General features: G+C 40.3%; 1 protein-coding gene across 2 annotated transcripts in view; it reads right to left on the reverse strand.

The window, feature by feature from the left end:
• The window catches only part of PDE3A (phosphodiesterase 3A), a 367,243-nt gene that overhangs the window by 264,920 nt on the left and 88,808 nt on the right, over window positions 1-13,515 (reverse strand). Inside the window, exon 1 of one of the 2 annotated variants that reach the window (XM_073318622.1) lies at window positions 3,747-3,922. The exons of the other annotated variant lie outside the window; for it this stretch is intronic. The gene's annotated coding sequence lies outside the window, so the exon portion shown is untranslated. Of the gene's footprint in view, window positions 1-3,746; window positions 3,923-13,515 lie in introns of those variants that run through there. 2 annotated transcript variants of the gene reach the window in all.

The following is a 13,515-nucleotide window of genomic DNA, read 5'->3' on the forward strand; positions in this document are numbered from 1 at the left end:
TAAGTTCATATAGCACTGCAAATGAACAAAAAGATGCCTGCCCTGGAAAGGTTACAGTACCAGTACAGTACCTTACCATATGTAAGGATAGTTAAAATACTCAAGACAAATAAGGCTCACAAAACTGGTCATCGCAGAATTCCTATTTTTACATCTTTTCTGAGGCTCCCAAGGTGTTCAGAGAAGCACCTTTTTTGCTTCTCATTTTTGGCTGGAACCACTGGTAGCACTGCCAACTATCCCAGGATTTTACTGCAAGTTTCACAATATTTTCTGTTTTTCTTAAAGCCCCAGCTCCTGGAGTGAGGTAATTAAGACAACGTCTACACAGCAGCTAGGAGATGTAATTCCCAGCTCAAGTAGACAGACATGCTACCTCTGCTCAAGCTAGCATGTTAAAAATAATAGTATGGCCATGGCTGGATGAGCAAGCCACTTGAGTAGAACCCTGTCCAAGACCCTAGGTGAGCGCTAGCCCGAGCTGCCAGGACCACGTTTTTAGCGTGCTAGCATCAAGCAGCGCTAGTGCATGCAAGTCTACCCAAGCGAGGAATTATACCTCCCAGCTGCAGTGCAGACTTGTGTGCGCTGTGTGAGAACATTCATTTTAAAAGAAAAAGTTTACAGTCCTTATGGTGTGGAGAGAAAGGCTTAAAAAAAAGTTAACTCTAATGGCTCAAAAAACCAGTAGGAAAATATATTAAAAAGAACCCTGCCTTTTAAAAAAATAATAATAATAATAAAAAGAAAAAGAAATTTCTGGAGCTGGAAAAGAAATTTACTGAAAAAAACGAAGCAGGCTATTGTTTTGAGATCTGTAGTCCTGTTTTGCAGACTCAAGAGGTTGGGCTATGCCTCAGATAACCATGAAGAAGTCTGCATGCGTATCTGAACTGAATCTGTGCACCAAGTCTTTGGAGGTTCTTCATACTACCAGTAAGTGAGAACTTTATTTGATTTTCCTCAAGATCTTTTCTTACTACTTAAAGGACTCATGGTGCCTTTAGGCAAAGCCCTAAGCAACAAGGTCAAATGCATAAGCTCCAACAAACCAAAAGTAGCCTCAGGAGTACAACTGTGTAACTAACAGAGTGTTCAGCTTGCTGGCAATTCAATCCAAAAAGTTTTTTGGGTTTTTTTTTTTCTCAGAACAAAACATTTTCTTTGACACAAAGGGAAATATTCCATTTAGATTTCAAGATGTTTACTTTTTTAAAAGTATAGAAATTTCCTTCATGTTTAGACGAAGTCATTTCCAACCAAACAACATTTTGTTTCTAAAATATCAAAATGAAATGTTTAGCTTTTCAGAATTTTTCTTCTTTTTAGTGTTGGTGAAATTGCATTCTTTCGCCCTCAAAAAAGGTTCAACCAAAAATTTCCACCCATCTCTACTCAGGAGGCCTTGTGCCTCAGAGACCCAAATTTCTTTCTCCGCTCCCAACCTTGCTCCAGAGATGCAACATTTTTCTGCTGGCCTATGTCAGAAGCAAATTACCACTCTCTCCCTGCCAGCTCAGCCACACTAGTCAGCACAGTGGAAGCTCCTGCTTGCCTGGACACTACACCCAGATTACAGCCCAGCATGGACTGAGAGTTCATTTGTCTCTGCACAGGCACATAGTTCAAGTACCAATCAAATACCAATCTAACTGTAAATGGGGAGGGGCGAGTGTGACAACATTATTTTGTGTTGATCAATACACATTATCACTTGATTCATACTTTGGTTCATATACCCATTCATGTGGCTATGGAATTACATTACAAATTAAATTTGTCCTCTAAACTGAGAGATATTTAACTAGCAAACCTCTATTTTCATTTTATGGCATTACCAAGGAAAAAATGGAGTCTTTCTTTCTCTTTTCAATGTAAATCTCTGTGCTAGTTACCACTGTATTCAGCCACACTAGGCAGCTTTGAGACCCAGCATTTATATAGGGCTTCTACAGGAAACCAGCTTTCAACCACAATACCATGATCCTCCTGTACAGGTCAGCTGCCAATTCTCTAAATGAACATCTGTAAGTAGTAAATGTACAGTGACAGCTGCTGAGTTTGTCAGTGCTAGAAATGGAATTGTCTCAGCATTATGTGGCTTTCAGTAACCATAATGTATGTAAATCGGTGCACTCTGGCCTAATAACTGCCCTCAGAACTCACCATCTCTGTGCCCCATAACCTCGTCCCATTAGTTTTACCTCAGTCACCCCTCAAATCAGACACATTGATATGATAACTATTTGAGTCCTTCCTGTTACTGCAATAATAACGAAATCCCATGTCAAAATACACATTACCCCAACAGCTGATAAAATGGATTTGAACTGGCAACTGAATTTCCCACCAAACGCCTAAGCCTTCCAGTGCCCCACTCACTATCCTTCCCATTAAGCACACAGGCCCATTTCCCTGAATCAATTCTGCTCCATAATGAGCCAATTAAATTTATAATAAGGCTGATGTCAGCACTGCAAAAGCTTTGGAGAAAAGTATTTCTGGGTAATCAGTGCCTCAGTGTAATGAGTTACAGAGCCCTTAAACTCTAGAGGGGATTCCTCAAGTGTGGGTCTCAGGCCCAGGAGAAGCTAGTATTGCTACTTTCCATATTCTGCCTTTTCTGTAGAGAGGAAATTTTAGCCTACAGGGCCGTCAAACATTAAGTTCACATACAAAAAGAAGAAAAATGTCCACTGCTTCTGCAGCCTGGTGAAAAATCCTGACATCAAACCTGACCAGGTATGCTGGGAGACCAAAGGGAATCTGTGACAGATACATGCGATATAAAGCTACCTCAATTTTCAAAAACATTTCCCTTCCTCCTTTTTTCTTTCCCTTTGACGGAAGTTGTAAAAACAATATATCAAAGACTCCAAACTGCAAACATTTCTGCACATAACCACGAGTTAAGTAAAGAGGCCACACATATGGTGCTGTTTGTTGGATTCGGCTTTAAGTTTGTGAATCCCATTACAAAATTTTGACAGACAATTTCATCCACCAGCTTTATGGATACAAAAGAGGAAGATCCACCCAATAACGCAAGAGAAAAAAATTAAGTGCCACAATCTGTGCTCTAGGTTTTCCCTCTTTTTTTTTTTTTTAAAAAAATATTTATATATCTCAAAGTTCTCAGCATTTTCCTCCATTCACACTTACAAATTGTAGTATCACTAAAGCAATGGTTCTCAAATGTCTCCCCCCCCCCACCCCCACCAACAGACCACCTTATGATCTCGGCAGGCCACCTAATGATCTTTCTAAATGTTGTTTGCGCTGTTAGCTAACTATTGTAAAGTGCTTTGGATAAAAGCGCTATATAAAAAAGTAATAATTAATTTTTTGTTCTACAAATAAAAGCACACAACTCATATTTTAATATCAGTAGTCTTACCTTTCTAACGGAATGGATGTGCCCTCTCTCCCCCGCCGCAGCAGCCTTCAAGCTGGGGCTGGGAACGGGGGCGGGGGAGGGTCTCTCCCTCCCCCCCCCCCACCACAGCAGACCCTGAGCTAGGACTGCGAAGGAGGGAGTGGGGTCTCTTCCCTGCCGCAGCAGCCCTTGAGCTGAGGCTGGGAAGGAGGGCTGTGTCTCCCTGGCAGCCACAGCCCTGGAGCTGGGGAAAGTCGCTTCTTTCTCTGGCCGCCGCAGCCCTGCACGTCCCAAATTCCAGCCACCCCCTCTTCTCACCCCACTGCCCCCTCCAACTTACCCCCTCTTTCCCCCAGGGCCACCACCTCACCTTACATGTGCGTCTTCTCCAGGGTCCAGGTACCTATTAGAGGAGCCACACCCGTCCGGCTCCACTAATGAGATGGGTGGTTCTTCACTCTCTTGTGTGCGGCCGCCCAGGCGCACATCTTAGAGGGAACTATCCACGGACCACCTGAATAGAGCTTGTGGACCACAGTTTGAGAACCTCTGCACGACAGGATCTCAGTTTTAACATGTCTGTTTTATGTTTCCTTTGGTACAAAAACATAAACTGCATCATGGGGGGTAGCAGGAGCAGTTGACCACCCTGTGCTCTGACCACTGAGTTTCTTCCCCCCCCAAGCAGTAGCAAGGAGCACTGACGTAGGACAGGGAGACACCTTAGAGGATGTTTACATGGTAACAACTGGTTTTCACTGTTAAAAAGTATTTGCTTTGAGACGGGAACATTCTGATCCTGGCAAAATGACGCAACTTATTAGTGGCATGAAGTGACTCAGTGCATTACACTATTTTAGAAAGTCAGATGAGACAGTCATTAACTCCGCTACCTCATTCTGCACACGCGTGCACACACACACACACACACACACTTCATGGCAAAGGAAGAAAAGCATTAAAATTATTTCTAGAAAAGCCACAGTTCAGGTAGTGGACAAACTGTCTAAATAATCAGCCAGTTTTTGGTATTGTTAGACGACAGAAAGTAGAAACTGCTGAACCGATGAATATTTTCCCCAACTGTAGCTGCTCTATTAAGCAAAATAAAAACCGCTAACCATGCTTTGTTCCTATTTCAGAGACAGAATTGTTCTTCCCCAGGATGCCACATATCAGCCCCAAAGAATATTTTTAACTACAGTATACAGCCCTAAAAATAGAGAGCACAACCACTCAAATCATCTATGCATACAATTCCTTTGGAAATCAACTGGTTTTCCACATGCAGAACACTTACAGAATCAGACCAAAGAGGTTGCAAGTGTTGACACAACCACGGTAGAATTGCAGAAACAAGGCCGTTCATATCTTGTTTTTCTTCCATTGTTCTCATTTTATTATAAATCCTATAATTCCTCTCTAAGTACAAGCTGCAACAGGTTCGCTTAGTCAAGCAAGTCCTTATAGGAACAACTATAATCTATAAGGAAAGGGAGGCTGTGTGGTCTAGTGAATAGAGCACTGGGCCAGACCTAGGTACCATTCCCAGCTTTCAAATTGATCTGTTGTGTGACCTGGAGTAAATCACTTCAGGTCTCTGGGTCTCAGTTTCCCCATCTATACAATGGAAATTATGCTATTTACCCTTCTTCATAAAGCACTTTGAGGTCTGTGCATGAAAAATTCTATATAAGGCCAGGTCAATACCAGAACAGGTTTGCCAGTAGTGCTCTGCTGGCAAACCCTCCTAAGTAGATGTAGCTTAGACCAGTATAACTTATACTTGTTCCCCAAGAGAAATGAGCTGTACCACAAAAAGCACTTGTACTGTCTATATAATTAAGTCTACAATAGAGCTTTTTATAGAAATGTGGGGGTGTGGGGGAATCATACCCTTGACTGACATTATTATACGGCAAAAGCTTTTAGTGTAGATCTGGCTTATGAGTTAATTATTTTTATAAAAGATGCCTTGGTCACTCTAATGCATTAAGTAATCTGGAGATGAACCCAGAACCACATTCATTGGAGTACCCTAGTAATATGAGAGGGGGAAAATGTTTTCCCCAGGTCCATATGTCTGACAGAGACACATATACCCATGTGCATGAACTGTGTTAGTAATAATTTAAACATCCGCTAGAAATTTTTTAACCACCATTTTCCATGTTCAAGGATTTTTGTTTGTTTGTTTGTTTGTGTTTGTTTGTTTAGAGACATGACTAGCTCAAACCATACCACAGAAACCCCTTGGTTCATATAACACAGCTTCTGTAAGTTTATAATTTGTGTTAGATGTGCATGCAAACTGTGTGGTGAGCATGCTAGGCAATAATCATTTTTGATGATTCTTTAAAAAGAGTTATAAACCATAGTGTGGCTGGCGTACAGGAAAGATTAGGAAATGGGGTGTGGGGGAGAGATGGAGAAACAAAAGCATGAGAAACACAAGCAGGATAAAACAGCTCGAGTTAGACTTTACTGTACTGAAAGGAGATTGCAATCAGAAATCTGCCACTTATTCAACAAATTAGCCTGACTTTCAAAGGCATCCTTTAGCAGATGTGTACCATGAAGTAATCAGTGCACCCATTACATGAAAAGCCATTTATCACAGGAAGCAGGATTAGAGTGAATCAAGGAAACAAAATTAACTTGCTCTAAAAAAATTTCATTACAAGTAGGCACTATAATATTTCAGACAATAATAATTTCAACCTGAAGCATCATGAGGCATGAAATGTTGAGATCAATTCAGTGATTACAGTTCAGCAATCTTCATTGCTCAAACTGGGTAAAATTTGATATAAATTGATAGTCCACTCAGAAGAGACAGGAATGCACCTTCCACAGTGGATCCAGTATCAGCACCCCACTGCACGCCTTCTGTCCCATGTCCAACACACACTGCAAACTTTTTCTTTCCCAACAATTAGAGGGGACTGGCAGTCAAGACTAGAGGCTTTTATCTCCAGTAATAATACTTAGTCCTGCCTTGAGTGCACGGGACTGGACTATGATTCTATGCCCCAGCTGACTGAGACACTTTGGGCAAGTTACATAACCTCTCCGTTCCCCAATTTCCCAAGTGAAGGTCTAATGGATTACTATTAGCAGAATAGGAGTCCTAGCCATGGAACAGGATCCCAGGTGCTAAAGTAATAATTAGCAATACTAGCAATGCTGGCTTTTAGAAATACTTAGCTGACCTTTCTGTAATACTTGCTTTAACAGGACAACATTCTTGAAGGGAAATGTTATCTAGTGGTTAGAAGAGATGGCCAGGAAGTATTCTTTATTCTATCCACAGCTCTAACACAGAGTCATTGCATGGCCAGAGCAAGTCATTTAACCTCTCTGTGCCTCACTTTACTCATTTGTAAAATGGGGAGAATATCTCCCTCTTCTGAGGCCTGAAAAGATATAATTAAGACTGGTAATTTGCTCTGAAGTACTTGTAAGCCACTAATAGTATAAACTACGAAGTATAAAAGCATGGTAGCTCATCATTCAGTATATAATAAAACATTTTACCTTTCAGAATAAGGGAAGGTGAAAGTTAGAACTAGTGACTTGCCAGGCACTAGAAGTAACTGACTGAATTTCCAACAGATTATACATACACTACTGGGATGTTGTAAAGTTCAATTCATTAGTGTCTGTGTAGCACTTTAAATCCAAGGGAGAAAATTGCTACAGAAGTGCCAAGTATAATTATAAATATATATTTGTAACATGGTGCTTCAAAATATTTCATATGCACTGGTGTGTGAATTTTAGCTGTTCTAATATGTACATGTTCGCCATTTCAGCTCATTCCTTGTGACTATTTGCTCAAGTATTCAGTAAACACAGGTACTCACCATGGGAACCTCTGCTCCACAAGCCAAATATATCATGAAAATATTGAATGGTTTAGCACAGAGACAAAAATACATATGAATATGTAATATGAACTTTTATACATTTTACCTGGTTTTAAAGTGAAAGTGACATCTTTATTTTGTTTCTGTTCTTTCCATTTCCTAGGATAATATCCTGGCCTCCCCATTTTTTTGCTTCTCTGTTTAAAGAGCAAACTATTATCCTCCATCTTATAACCATCCTTCCCCCCATATTTGAGGGGAATAATGAATGTAATTGAGTGTATGTTCTATCCCCCCGCCTGTCATTCTGGCAGCTAAGCACGTCAGAGAAGAAAGTCATGGTTGTAGTTGTTACCATATTATTACCCCTTTTGTGAAAAAAACTTTCCAGTTAGGAAAGCAATGTTACAAACAGGGAAAATCTATTAAAATAACTTCAGAGTTAAAGACAAGATTGTTTAAAAAAAAAGTATATTTTTATTCTTTGTACTGCTGTGACATTTGCCGATTCTTGGCACATTGTTCATTGGACCAAATCGCTGACAGAAGGAGCAAGATGGCAGTTCTAGTACCCAGACCTAGCTGTATATTTCTGGGGATTCAAGCAATATTTGTGGGGGGACTTCTCTGCCGCTCTAGTGCCCTCTCTTCCACCATTCCATAATTCCCCTCAATCTCTTTTCCCATCTCCTTTTCTGTTTCTCTCTGTGGTCAAGAAGGTGGATTAGTGCATATTTATATGAAATTAATGACAATTTCCCAAGAGTTCTCAAACTCTCTATCTACAGGCCTCCAGCTTTCACCCAGATCACATCACATGGTCCGTTGTCTATAACCAAGCTCTACGATACAACTGCATTTGCTCCAACCCCTCAGACAGAGACAAACACCTACAAGATCTCTATCAAGCATTCTTACAACAAGAATACCCACCTGCTGAAGTGAAGAAACAGACTGACAGAGACAGAAGAGTACCCAGAAGTCACCTACTACAGGACAGGCCCAACAAAGAAAACAACAGACCACCACTAGCCATCACCTTCAGCCCCCAACTAAAACCTCTCCAACGCATCATCAAGGATCTACAACCTATCCTGAAGGACGACCCATCACTCTCACAGATCTTGGGAGACAGGCCAGTCCTTGCTTACAGACAGCCCCCCAACCTGAAGCAAATACTCACCAGCAACCACATACCACACAACAGAACCACTAACCCAGGAACCAATCCTTGCAACAAAGCCCGTTGCCAACTGTGTCCACATATCTATTCAGGGGACACCATCATAGGGCCTAATCAGATCAGCCACACTATCAGAGGCTCGTTCACCTGCACATCTACCAATGTGATATATTCCATCATGCGTCAGCAATGCCTCCCTGCCATGCACATTGGTCAAACTGGACAGTCTCTACGTAAAAGAATAAGTGGACACAAATCAGACGTCAAAAATTATAACATTCATAAACCAGTTGGAGAACACTTCAATCTCTCTGGTCACTTGATTAGGAGGTCAGACTAGATGATCATAATGGTCCCTTCTGGCCTAAATATCTATAAATATCTATGATTACAGACCTAAAAGTTGCAATTCTTCAACAAAAAAACTTCAAAAACAGACTCCAACAAGAGACTGCTGAATTGGAATTAATTAGCAAACTGGATACAATTAACTTAGGCTTGAATAGCGACTGGGAGTGGATAGGTCATTACACAAAGTAAAACTATTTCCCCATGTTTACTCCCCCCCTCCCCCTCCACTGTTCTTCAGAAGTTCTTGTCAACTGCTGGAAATGGCCCACCTTGATTATCACTACAAAAGGTTTTCTCTCCTCCCTTCCCCTCCGCCCCCGCTCTCCTGCTGGTATTAGCTCATCTTAAGTGATCACTCTCCTTACAGTGTGTATGATAACACCCATTGTTTCATGTTCTCTGTGTATATAAATCTCCCCACTGTATTTTCCACTGAATGCATCCGATGAAGTGAGCTGTAGCTCACGAAAGCTTATGCGCAAATAAATTTGTTAGTCTCTAAGGTGCCACAAGTACTCCTTTTCTTTTTGTGACTACAGACTAACACGGCTGCTACTCTGAAACCAGTAATTATTACACAGCCCCCTTACTTTAAACCATGATTAGAAGAGGACAGTCACTTTAGGTGCCATTAATTTACATGCTAGCTCTTTTTCTATAGTTTTTTAAAATTCATTAATATCACAACTGGCTAAAAAGTATGTATTAATTAAAGCAAAGCAGGTTCCTTTGTAACCTGATTCTATTCTGTGGAGGGGAAGGGAGTGAGATTATAGGAGAAGGAAAAACAAGGTAAGGGGTATTGCTTCTGTCTCAGGTCTAAAACAGAAAGGAGGCCAAAAGGCCAGTGCTATTGCTTATACTATAAAAGCACACATATATAAGTAAAAAATATTATATATATAAAAAAAGATGTTGTCTACATGCTGCCATCTCATTCCATAACATTTTGCTTAGTGTTCTACCTCAGGATCCTTTGTGTTCAGCCTAAAACTCGTGATTTGGCCTCTTGCCAAGTAAGGATTTACACCAACTGTTGTATTTGATTACACATTTTGAACACTTTGGGATTTCACTCCTTTCTCCCTCAAGCCTGTTCTTGAACTGGCCTCTCTAATCAAGTGCCCAAAGTAACCTCAGCTAGTACTGACAAGATTATGGAATGCATACCATTTTTCTCCATCTCTACTCCCAAGACAAGCAGCATCAGCAGAGCAATCAGCTCAGCCTAACGATAACCCTTCTTCTTCTTAGCTTTGAGCCTCTTTCAAGTACGAATTTTTTTAAATCATCATTTTCATTATTTGAAAGAGATCCTCACAACTGAGCTGCACTGCAGCTAACCACACTCACAATTAACTGGCCCTGTTACTGTTTATCTCAGAGACAGGCACGGAAATTTCCAAGAACGTGCTGTCTGCCTTTCCCATTAGAAGGAACTGCTGGGAACATTAGTTTTATGACATATGGTATTCAGATACACCACTGACACAGAACATAAATGGCCTCTGGGCACTGGTGGTGAGCACATAACTCCTGAAGCCATCATGGTCTCACTGTCCCACCAATTCATCATTGTATTATAAAAAGCCATGTGTATTCAATCACCTCAGTTAACGACCGTTTCAGGAGAAGCCAGCAAGCCACTACTTTGAAAGTGTAAGGGCTAGTTAGTGTATCTGTCAATGTGCACCAAAGCTTTTTACATCCTGGGTGTTTTACTGTACTCTGTGCTCTCTGGTTTTACACAAATTATTAATACAGAAAACTGCAGACCATGCTCTTCTCTTACCCTACATTTGATATCAAAGCTAAAAAAGACTCCATCAAGGCAATGACAACAGCTGAATTAAATCCTTGTGTCTTTAAAATAAAACCCTCTCAGAGAGCTCTCCTACTGTTCTAAATGGAAATAAATGTAAATGCAAGCAGGAGGGCTATTGAATAATTGATTGTCTGATTACTATTGTCTGTTCACATGTAGAGATCATCTGACATAATTATGAGGGACTGTGAATAAATCATAGCCATCTTTATGAATGAATTCAAATGAATACTTATGGCAAAAAAAAAAATCTGAACTCAATAGCATCCTCTCCTCCCAGCTTTGAACACATTGAGGACAGGCATATGTGACAAACATTTTGGTTGCTACATACTAAAAATATGCAACAAGAAAAGCTTGTGGTAATAATCCAGTGTGCTTGGTATAGTATGGTCACTCAGTAGGCAGTGTTTGTATTCAATGTTTATCTTATTCCCCATCTTTTAAGGATCATTTCCACTCTTGTTTTCCTTTGTGCTGCACTTAAATAGAAGCAGTACAATAAATTACTGACCACAGAATCAGTTCAAGTCATGCAGTAAAATGGCACATGGCCAATCTTAGAAGTCCTTAAACAAGCAGCTGATGACACCCTTATATAGGATGGTCACAACTGGCAAGGAAGGCTATCCGCCCTGGGGACAAGAAATCAAATAATGGAGGAGGTGGGGAGGAAGAGAGGATCAGAGACTGGGAATTAATGGAATGCCAGGTTTATTACAACATGAACAAAATATCCGATATGACGGTGTAGGAGGGAGAGAATATCTTTGTGCCCTCTGGGAAGGTCCTCGGCCTATTTCAGGCCTCAGGCACATCCATGTAACTCCCTCTGAAATCAACAGGAATTGTGTGAGCATATCTGAGGGTAGAACTGCCCCCTCTCCCCCATGTACAGGTGACTGGTACCTATACTAATAGAAGGTATCCCCGAATCTGCAGCTATTTGCCTTGAGTCTCCATTGCCTTATATCTCCTGCAGTCACTTTCACCTGTACAAAGTAAGCAAGGAGAGGGTCCAGGATGCTACTCTTCTGATGTGCTAGGACTTTAGGTACACTTTGCTCAGGTGCAACTGACTACACAAAGTGCAAGGCAGGGGAGAGTCAAGCTCATTATCTTTCATACCTAGGAGAACATTCAATTGGGCCTTTAAAGTACAGCACTGGAAATCCCTCTGTATATTTTTTCCATCAGTTCTTCATTTTCAGTGTTTATTTAATTCTTGATATGTCCTATAACATCTTTTCTTCCACCCCAGCAAAAAAAAACCAAACAACCACCACATCAGAAGCCCAGTACTCATGAACAGTCCTGCCATAACAAATTTATTGAGTGCCCATGCACTACAAAAGAGGGAGGAAGTAGGGTATATAACAACTCCAAAGTTAAGTGATGAGTGGGAATTTTTTTGCATTTGTTACAGCCACCCTGATTGAAGATCATTTCACAACAGTTACAAAGAAGAGAGAGCAAGAGAGAGGAACTGTAAGTTATTGCCTATGAGTTTATTCTAGGAAGTAATACCAGCAAATAGTTAAATACCATACACTGAAAGTAATGGAAAAAACAGGGTTTAACTGCAGTTCACATAAAAACAGAGAAAAATAATGAGAAATTATTTTGAAAACATACCCAAAATTTTTTTGGAAAAAGCATTTCAGACAATGATTTCTCCTGTTCGTTATCAGACTGAAGTCAGACAGAAGATATTGGGTGTTAAAGGCCCCCATTAACGAACATATTTACAGAATACAAATTTGAGCAGTCTAAGTTGATGTGAGTAGACACATCAAAAGGTTGTTGGAGTCAATGAAGCCACTTACATTCTTAAAGTTAGGAACGTGCATAAATGCCTTCCTAAAATGGGGGAGAAAAGACAGTGTTGAGAAGAACAGAGCACTCATGCAAGGTGCAGAAGGTCTTCCATTCCCCATCCAAAGTATTGGAAGTTGAAGTCCTGCTCAACACCTTGCAGCACCAGAGCCATGCTGATGGGAAACGCCGATGTGAAACAATCTGCACTATTTAGTGGTATGTGGAACATGCATTATGTTTAATTACCATACAAACCCAGGAAAAATAAAAAAGTATGAATATACAAATGCTTTTCATACAGAGCAAAATGCGGATTTATTTACAAGAATTTCACTATTTACTCCACTGTACTTAATTGCCCAGAATGGACATCTAAAATTAACGCAATTAGAAACTTTGACTACTGAAGGACCCATTGATCTCAACTGCTTCCCTTAATAATTGGGCATAAGTCATTTTTCAAATCTATGCACCAGGTCTTCCTTGTGGTAGATGCAGATTTCTTTTCACTTTTTTTTTAATTAATTGTTTACCAACACTATAGATCCCTGAATGTGATTTCTCATCCCACTCTACTACAAACCACAATTATATTTATGGACAGAGAAGTTTGGTAAGTTGCCCGAGGTCATGTGGGATGTTAGTGGCAAAGCTGGGGAAAGAATCTAAGGAAAGTCCTGACTTCTAGTCCCTTGGCATAACCAGTAGGTTCTAATAACATTGTCCCTTGCATTTTTTTCTTCTCTATAGCCATCATCTCCAATTGAAGAGAGCATCTCACAGTAGCTCACATTTTACATTAGTTAGAAGAGAGACATAACTGTCACATCACTAAGTTGTTTACCTGACCATACATTTGCTGTGTATTACTGAAAGACAGCATTACCAATATTTATCTTTACATTAGACTGTCTAATATGTACAAATTAAGCTGATGTGTGTTAAAATAAACAAATGAAATGAGCCAACAAGGAAATCATCCACCACTTTGAAAGTTACAGGAAAGAACTTTAATATATTTACTGTTTCTGGATAATGTGAATACAGTAGGATGTTGAGGAAACACTGAGTAGATAAAGATCACTATTAATCC

Source organism: Lepidochelys kempii, chromosome 1 (assembly GCF_965140265.1).
Source record: "Lepidochelys kempii isolate rLepKem1 chromosome 1, rLepKem1.hap2, whole genome shotgun sequence".
Classification (NCBI taxonomy): domain Eukaryota; kingdom Metazoa; phylum Chordata; order Testudines; family Cheloniidae; genus Lepidochelys; species Lepidochelys kempii.